At 47.1% G+C, this 10,000-nt stretch overlaps 2 protein-coding genes across 8 annotated transcripts in view; both read right to left on the bottom strand.

The window, feature by feature from the left end:
* Nucleotides 1–10,000, bottom strand: part of LOC143026880 (uncharacterized) — a 164,500-nt gene that overhangs the window by 5,146 nt on the left and 149,354 nt on the right. The gene's annotated exons all lie outside the window — the stretch shown is intronic.
* Nucleotides 1–10,000, bottom strand: part of Galphao (G protein alpha o subunit) — a 264,299-nt gene that overhangs the window by 133,930 nt on the left and 120,369 nt on the right. The window lies entirely within an intron of this gene.

The raw sequence follows: 10,000 nt of genomic DNA, 5'->3' as shown, positions 1-10,000 counted from the left end.
TGCTTCAACGTATTAAGTGTCTGTAAAACTGGTTTTAGGCTTTTGCCTGGTTTAGGTGGCTACAGGCTTAAATCATATATAATACTTGCAAACATACACACACACGCGATATAGACATGCAAACATACATACACATATACATATACAATCTGGCCCAAGGCAGTGGGCGAGATGCAGGAATGACCCGTCATCCAGGAGGAGCCAAGATAAGAGGGAGGGAGGAGGGTGGAGGGGAGTGGAGTGTGATAGGGATGGAATGGGTGGGAGTGGATTTTATGCCTTGGTCTTTTGGCTACCTCCCTTGTAAGGGGGAAGAAAGCCTTTGGTATATGTATATACACACACACACATATATATATACCTACACACATATATACATAAACATGTATATGTACACGGCATGTATACATGTGTATATTTATACACAAGACACTACCAGAACAGGGGCACACAAACAACCCACAAACATAAAACACCTCCTTGATGCTCTCATACGAAAGGACAATAGTCGTTGATCACGAGTCCAGCACGTGGTCTCGATACTGGAGAGACATAATAGGTCTCTTTATCTCCCTCGCCGGCCCACGTCTGTGACGTCAGAGGAGGGCGGCGACTTCAAGACGGAGATAGTGTCGTTTTCTCTTTCTTCTTCTCCTCCTCCTCCTCCTCCTCGACTTCTTCTTCCTCTCTTCTCTTCCATCTTCTCCTCCTCCTCCTCCTCCTCCTCCTCGGGTTCTTGCTCTTCCTCATCGACCCTCTTTTTCCTTGTCTTCTTCCTCGTCCTCTTACTTCTTCTCCTCCTCTTCCTACCCCAATCATCTTTCTCCTTGTCTTCCTCATCCTCTTTCTCACTCGTCTTTCTCCTCTTCTTCCTCCTCCTCCTTTCTCCTCTTCTTCTTCCACCTCTTTCTCTTCCTCTTCTCCTCCTCTTTCTCTTCGTGTTCCTTTTCTTTCTCGTCCTCCTTTCTCCTCTTTCTCTTCCTCCTCCTCCTCGTCTTCCTTCTCTTCTTTCTCCTCGTGTTCCTCTTCTTCTCCTTCTCCTCCTTCCTCCTCTTCTTCTTCCTCCTCCTCCCCGTCCTCCTTACCCTACCAATGAATCACCTCCCGACCTTTCCCCAAGACAAAGGGAGGTGGGGGGGGGGTTGCTTACCCAGTGCAACCGCAGCGTCAGAGACGTTCCTGTGAAAGGTGCGCACTCACACACACACACACACACACACACACACACACACACACACACACACACCTTATTACATGTTATCACCACCTTTGTTCCCCCTCAGCCCCTTCCATACCAGGTGGCACTTTTCCCTCTGACCTTCAACTTGGCCAGGTGAGGAGGCGACCCAACGTCGGCCTCAAAAAAAAAAAAACAAAAAAAAAAAAAAAAAAAAAAAAAAAGGGCTTGCAGCAACTGACAGGAGTTCTTTGCCCTGCCAAGGGGTTTCTCACTTCCCACTGCAGGGGGAGTTTGTGTGACTTGAGCCCTCAGATGCCTGGAGTCTCTTTGCATAATTAAGACTCTCAGGGACTTCAATGTGTATTCAGACGAAAGTTTGAAGTTGTAATTGTTGTTGGAGTTGTAGTTGTTGTAGTTGGAGTTGTTGTTCTTCGGCAGTGAATGTTGGAGTAGTTACTCAGTACTGAATACAGAATTTAGACAAAATATGCAATCCTGTAAATTGTTTTATATATTGTCATACGCACACACATGTATACACGCATACATACAAACTCGCAAATGCACACACATACAAAGTCACATATAAACACATTCACACATACACACGCACATATGTACTCACAAACATGCATACACACCCACACCCACACACACATGCCTACATATATACTCACACACATGCATGTACACCCACACATACACACACACACACACACACACACACACACACAAACATTCACATGCATACATATGTACTCACACACATGCATGTACACCCACACACATATACATGCGTACATATATATTCACACACACACACACACACACGTATATTTATTACACGAACATATTAAATTCATCATATATTAATATAAATCAATAAAACCAAAGGGGGGAAAGATGTCTTTACTCATTGCCCTATGTCCGTCAACGCTTGACTGGGACGAGTGGCACCCCTACGGACCGGAGTCACGTACCACTCCTTTATGAACACTGACCCACTATGCAACTTGTACTATCCCTTCTTACTGTTGCTACTATCACTTTCTTCCACCTCTACCACTCCTCCTCGATGTGATAGAAAAATACAACACAATACAATACAATACAACACTTCCTTGAAACCACACAACCTCCCGGAACTACAGATGCATTTGGCACCAACAAGTGTTCAGACACGAACACCTGTGTTGATTCTACACGTGTCTTTTCAAGACCAACCCGCCCCTCCCAAAGTCAACCTTTCGAACTCCCCCCTCCCCCTCCCCCCCAACGTTGTGATGGCCATTTATTTCGGCTATCCGAGCACCATGGGCAAGGGTCTGCCTACGTATCCCATTAATACGACAAAATGATAACAATAATGATAATAATAATAATAATAATAATAATAATAATAATAATAATAATAATGAGAGGGGTCACCACAATCATGACGTCACATCCAAGTTACGTCACTACCAACATGACGTCATTCATGTGACGTCATCGCCCACGTGACGTCACCACCGCCCACATTCCAACGTCGAGTCACGTGACCTCGTTTAGAACGCGTGGCGAGTTGAGTGCCACTCAGAGAGGCACTCGCTCTCACCTGGTGCCAGCCAGACGAAATGCACTATGCCAATACTGTATATATGGCTTAAGCGAAGTTAGGTTAGGCTAGGTTATGATTAGAGGGTTATGGTTAGGTTATGGTTAAGTTAGACATGGTTTTGGGTAGGTTAGGCTTGAGTTGAGTTGAGTTGGGTTGGGATAGGCTAGGTTACGTTAGGTTAGGTTAGGTTAAGGTTAGGATTATGTGGTGTTAGTGGTGATGGTAGTGGTTAGTGGTGTTAGTGGTGGTGTTAGTGGTGGTGGTAGTGGTGTTAGTGGTGGTGATAGTGGTGGTAGTGGTGTTAGTTGCGTTAGTGGTGGTAGTAGTGTGTTAGTAGTGGTGTTAGTGGTGGTAGTAGTGGTGTTAGTGGTGGTAGTAGTGGTGTTAGTGGTGGTGTTAGTTGTGTTAGTGGTGGTGTTAGTGGTGAATGACAATGGTGTTAACAGTGAGGGAAGTATCGACGCGACAGTACTCGTGACAGTAATGGTGGCGTCAGTGTTGTCAGCGGTGGCAGTAATGACTGCGGCTGGCGGGCCGAAGGTCATTACTGTTACAGCAAGTTGTCAAAACACTTGTGCTGTTGTCACGCACGGCCCTGGCCCCTCTCTCTCTTTTTCTCTCTCTAACGCTCTCTCTCTCTATCTCTCTCTGCTCTTTTGTCTCTCTCTTCTTTTTAACAAAGGTCTAGAGACAAATTTACACCCACACATTTACATACATACACACACAAACACACACTCATACGCGTACCTGTACATACACACACACACACACACACACATTCATACGCGTGCGCGCGCGCGCGCACACACACACACACACAACCACAACCACACACACGCACACACACACACACACACACATACACGCACGCGCTCACACACACACACTCGTACGCACACACACACACTCATACGCGCGCGCGCGCACACACATACATACACACACATACGCACGCATATACACACACTCATACGCACGCATACACACACACACACACACGCATGCACGTACATACATACGCACATACATATATACACACACACACACACGCGCGCGCGTTCACAAATTCTAACCAATCTTGACACAAGACGGCACCCCACGAGCACAGCTCTTACAATACAATTAAGCTAACCTAATTAGGTAAACACATGTATCACGCCCAACGCGCACCAAATGAATGAATAGATTACTTGGACCTGACGCATGGGCAGTCCAGGACGATAAACACGTTTACTAAGGTATTAAATGTAACTGTATAATAATGTATACACACGCGTGTATTATTAAGTGTGCTACATTAACGTGACTCCTTTTTTCACTAAAGTGGGGGGGGTTGCTATGAATAAAAAAATCATTTGGTGCCAGGCGGAGTGGGAAAAAAAAAAAAAAAAATGGCGCGCGGTAAGAAAAGGGAGGCATTTGATAAATAAAATAAATAAAACCATAAGATAAATATATAACAGTAATAAAAAATAATAAAAAAATCCTAACAAAAATAAATCAATCAAAATAAAAAATAAAATAATAGAAAAGCAAATAGATAAATAATATAATACAGATAAAAAATAGAATATGAATAAATAAATGAAAAATAGATAAAAAAAAAAAAATAAAACAAATCAATGGCATCCTCCCTAAGGAATCCTTTCCTGAATCTATTATTTTGGCTGTCGTCAGGCGATTTTATTCAGCTCAAGGGGGGCAACTGCAAAATATTAGAAAGGTTCGGTGTTTCATATATTTTTGTCCTAATGATCAACAATTATGTTCAAGAGAACAATTGTTCATGACTGTTCACGTTATGGCTAACGTCTAATAATGTTCAACACTCTCTCCCTCTAACACACATACATATACACACGCGGTCAAACTCACTGTTACTCACATACACCTTCATTCAAACACAAACACACACACACACACACAAACACACATACATACACATAGTCACACACGCATACACTGTTACTCACATACACACTCATTCAAACACACATACACACGAGCACACACACACAAACACACACATATGATCACATACACACACACACATACACGCACATACACACAATCCCCAGAACACATTATGTAAACAAGCACTCAAAAACAACACAAACAAATTCGGCCGGAACATATGCAAACAAGCCGGCTCATAACAAGCCCTACCTTCCCCCCTTCCCCCCACATTCTCCCCTTCTCCCCAACCTACGCGGGGAAGAAGTGAAGAGGCCTCTACCTGGTGGGGGGGAAAGGGGTGGGAGAATATGGGGGGAGAGGGAGTGGTGGATAATGGGGAGGAAAGGAAGGGGGAGAATGGGGAGAAAGTGGGGTGTTGGTGGGGAAAAATGGGAGGGTGAAGGAGTTGAGTGGAGACCGTGGGGGGGAGTACAGCAAGTGTGGGAGATTGTGGAGAAATGGGGAGGAAAGGGAGAAGGAAGGGGAGAAACAAGGGGAAAAGAGGTGGATAAATGGAGAGGAAGAGGAGGAAGAACGGGGGGAAGAAGAGTGCGGATGAAGAGTGGTGAAGGAAGAGTGGGGAGGAAGAGGGGGAAGAAGAGGGGAAGGAAGAGAAGAGCGCAAACTGCCAAGGATGGGAAGAAGGAAGAGGAAGAGGAGGAGGAAGAGGAGGAAGTGGAAGGTGGTTGTGGGGGAGGAGAGAAGAGGGAGGAGGGGGAGGGGAGGAGGGAGGAGGGTGGAGTGGGAGGGGAAGGAGAGTGAGGGATGAGGGGGAAGAGGGAGAAGGGTGAGGAGAGTGAGGGAAGAGGGGTAAGGGGAGGGGGAGGGGAAGGAAGAGGGGGATGGAGGAGGTGGAGGAGAGGAGGGGAGGAAGAAGGGGAGGAGAGTGAGAGAGAAGGGGGAGGAGAGTGAGGGAAGAGGGGAGGAAGAAGAGGAGAGTGAGGGAGGAGGGGGAGGGAGGATGATGATGGAGAGGAGGAGGAGGAGGAGGAAGAGGAGGAGGAGGAGGAGGGGGTGAGGAGGGGGGGTTAAGAGTGGATGTTTGCAAGACATATACCAGTTGACCTCGCTTATCACCACACGCTGACCCCCACCACCTCCCCCACCCCCTCCACCTAAAACTCACAACCTTTATTAATAACACCACAACTAGCCCAACCCACAACCACACGTAGTACAACCCCGCCAATACATCCAATACAACTGTCACTTTTCTTCTACAACACCTCCACAACCTTATCTGTTATCTTTCACAACCGTACCTACACGATTTCTACAACCACATCTATATCTACAACACTGCAACAATCTACAGCCCTACCTGTATCAACACACCATAACCGTACCATCTACAACCACATATACAACCATATCTATACTATACGAACACTTTAACATTATTACAACCACAACATAAAACATTTACAACATTCATCAAAGGCGTGAATGGTTCGAGCCTTATCATTCCCACCCCCCCACCCCCACCCCTCCTCCTCCTCCTCTCCTCTATCTCTTCCTCCTCCTCCACCTCTTTCTCCCTCTATATCTCTTCCCTCCTGTACCTCTTCTCTTCTCTACCTCTTTCTTTCCCTCCTCCATCCCTTCCCTCTTTCACCTTTTTCCTCCTTCTCCTCCTCCTCTTCCTAGGGGGTGCTAACTGTTCGTGCTGCTCCGTGGGGTTGATGCCACCTCCTCCTCTTCCTCCTCCACCTCCTCCTTTTCTTCCTCCTCCTCTTATCTGCTCAACTCCCTCCCCCCCCACACTTCTTCCTTGTTCCCTCCTTCTCCCTCCTCCTTCCTCCTACACAGGTTCCTGATTGCATGTTTTACGCAGCCAATATTCCAGGGGACTTTCGTGGCACCCCTCCGGACCAGAGTCACCACCAATCTTGTATTTCCCCCCTTCAGAAAAAGAATGGTAATCACTTCCAATTTCTACCATTCCTAAGTTCAGTACAATTTGGTTCCCCTCTAAGGGATAGAAGCGCTAGTTATTGGTAACAAACTCTCCTCTCCCCGAGCTTTGAACTCCCCCCCTCCCACACTCCTTCCCAACTCCTTCCTCCTCCTCCTCCTCCTCTTCAACAATAATTACAATTACCACCCTTCTCCCTACCTCTCATCCAACCCACCTTGTCCTCTCAGTCCACTGCAGGACCTCCTGCTTATCCCCATGGGAGGGGCGATACAGCATTGGTACCTTACCAATAAATTGTACATACTATATATATCTCTTGATAGCGCAATCGGCTACGTCACTGTCACTTGTTACGTGTTAGCGGAGGTTCGAATCCTTAGCTGTACCACGTATCAATTACTGCATGTATGCCTCCTCGAGTCCCTCGATGTTGATGGCTTAGAATTAAAGTGGATTGTGGTTGATAAATGTAAATCTGTTCACTTGGACCCTTCAGAGTTGTACACATACACACACACACACACACACACACACACACATATATATATATATATATATATATATATATATACACGTGATCCGTGTGTGTGTGTGTGTGTGTGTGTGTGTGTGTGTGTGTGTGTGTGTGTGTGTGTGTGTGTGTGTGTGTGTACGTGCGTTATTAGCACTACTCTTACTACTAAAACAACAACAACCACTCTTACAAAAATAACTGACAAACGCGGAGATCGTCAGCCAAAAGTACCGAAGGTCATTTCCTGTTTTGGTTCGAAAATGGACTTGATCACGTGATCCTAACCACGCACATACACACACAAATTTTATTTTTTATTTGCCATTTGCATTTCAATAATTCAGCTTTTGTTGTTAATGTTTACCTTTATCATATACGCACAAGCGTGTTCATACACACACAGAGGCGCGCGCGCGCACACACACACACACAAATATAATCATTATACACACATACACGCACACATACAAAACACACGCACACAATATTCAATCTAACAATAATTATAAGCGCGCGCGCGCACACACACACACGTGATCCAAAGGCCAAAAAGGTGAACACACACACACACACACACACACACACACACACACACACACACACACACACACGTACAAGCCCAGGCACTCAGAGCCTGGAGGAGCACCCCCTACTCCACGTCCTCCTCCTCCACTCCAGAAGGAGGAGGTCGTGCACAGGCTACGCTGCCACAGAAAGAACTTTTTGTTTAGCGAGCCAACAGACGCATAAAGGCGTGTATGTGAGCCTGAACAGGCTGGGATATATGTGAACCTGAACAGCCTGGGATGTATGCGGACCTGAACAGGCTGGGATGTATGCGAACCTGAACAGGCTGCGATGTATGTGAACCTGAACAGGTTGGGATGTATGCGAGCCTGAACAGGCTGGGATGTATGCGAACCTGAACAGGCTGCGATGTATGTGAACCTGAACAGGTTGGGATGTATGCGAGCCTGAACAGGCTGGGATGTATGTGAACCTAAACGGGCAGGGCTGTATGCGAACCTGAACAGGCTGTGATGTAAGTGAACCTGAACAGGCTGGAATGTATGCGAACCTGAACAGGCTGAGATGTATGTGAACCTGAACAGGTAGGGATGTACGCGAACCTTAACAGGATGGGACGTATGCGAACCTGAACAGGCTTGGATGTATGCGAACCTGAACGGGCTGGGAAGTAAGTGACCTGGATATGCTGGGATACACACAGTATCGTGATTGTTCAAAATTTCGTGTCAATGTTTTACGTGTATGCACACACAGACACGTGTGTGTGTGTGTGTGTGTGTGTGTGTGTGTGTGTGTGTGTGTGTGTGTGTGTGTGTGTGTGTGTGTGTGTGAAGATTCATAACTTGTCTGGTAAGAATACCGAGGAGGAGTTTGGAGGAGGAGGAGGAGGAGGAGGAGGAGAGATGCAGAGGAGGAGGATATAAGAGAAGGAAGAGGAGGAAGAGTAGGAGAGGAAAGAGGAGGAGGAAGAGTAGGAAGAGGAGGAGGTGGAGGAGGAGGAAGTGGAGGAGGGTGGTAATGGTGGTTAGGGGTGGTGGTGGCGGTGGATAGCGTCATGTATTGCTAGGAAAAGTGCTGAGGTTGCAGCCCACGTGTCGAGGCGAGATATTCAGCAAATGCAATGATACACCAAATTGCAACATTGAAAGGTCAGGTCATGTTGCAAGCCAACAGTGTATGTGTGTGTGTTTGTATGTGTGTGTGTTTGTATGTGTGTGTACGTATGTGTGTATACGTGTGTGTGTGTGTGTATACGTGCGTGTGTGTGTGTGTGTGTGTGTGTGTGTGTGTGTGTGTGTGTGTGTGTGTGTGTGTGTGTGTGTGTGTTCGTGCGCGCGCCAAGGTCGAAAATCCTATTCAATCCCACACAAAAACGTCCTTAATGACCTGTAAGCGACAACAAACACGACCAACAGGTCGGATGACCTGCTAAGTAGGTCACGAGGGGCAGGTCGCGATTGCAGGTCGAATCTTCTGAAACAGGTCACTGGTTCGAAACCTGTGGACGTGCTGTGTCTTGCTGCATTGCCTCTGACGTCAGTAGTGCGGCGGGAGATAGGCACGCCCCATCATCCACGAGGAGCTAATATGGGGAAAGGGGGGTGGACAAGGTATGGGGTTTTGTATGGGTGTAAGGTGTGTGTAGGCCTGGGTATGGTTACCCCCTTATAAGGTGGAAAAATCCCCTGGCGCGTTTAATCCAGTTTAAATATTTCCTTTTGGTTAAAACAGACGATTCTATTCCACTGAGATACAGCGAAAGGAGTTCCAACGTGTCATCGTGACGTCATCAACCCCATACTGTGATGTCACTAATCCCATACGGTGACGTCACTCCTGTTGCAGGTAGATACCAACAGGTGACGAGCAAGGTGAGGGGGGCGAGGAGCAGGAGGAGCAGGAGAGGAGGGGAAGAGAAGGAGGAGGAGGGGAAGAGGAGGAGGAGGAGGGGAAGAGGAGGAGGAGGAGGAGGGGAAGAGGAGGAGGAGGAGGAGGGGAAGAGGAGGAGGAGGGGAAGAGGAGGAGGAGAGGAGGAAAAAGGGGGAGGGGACGAGAAAGGAAAGAGGGGAAGGGAGAGAGGGGAAAAGAGGGGAAAAAGAGAAGGGGAAGGGTGCCACGCCCACTTTGGGGAGGAGGAGAAGCCTTGGAACATCTCACCGGGGCCCTAGGGTCGCCAGGAGGCGGCAGTGCCAGACTGATTCAGGACGACATAACCAATCAATGACGTATCTATGATGTCACGTCAAAAAATGGTGTACATCGTTTTTTCCAACTATTATCGGGGACCTCTGGTACCCG

Source organism: Oratosquilla oratoria, chromosome 1 (genome assembly GCF_046742065.1).
Source record: "Oratosquilla oratoria isolate Oo_2021 chromosome 1, ASM4674206v1, whole genome shotgun sequence".
NCBI lineage: Eukaryota > Metazoa > Arthropoda > Malacostraca > Stomatopoda > Squillidae > Oratosquilla > Oratosquilla oratoria.
Note: the sequence above shows the minus strand (reverse complement) of the source record. Positions and strands in the feature narration are given on the sequence as shown.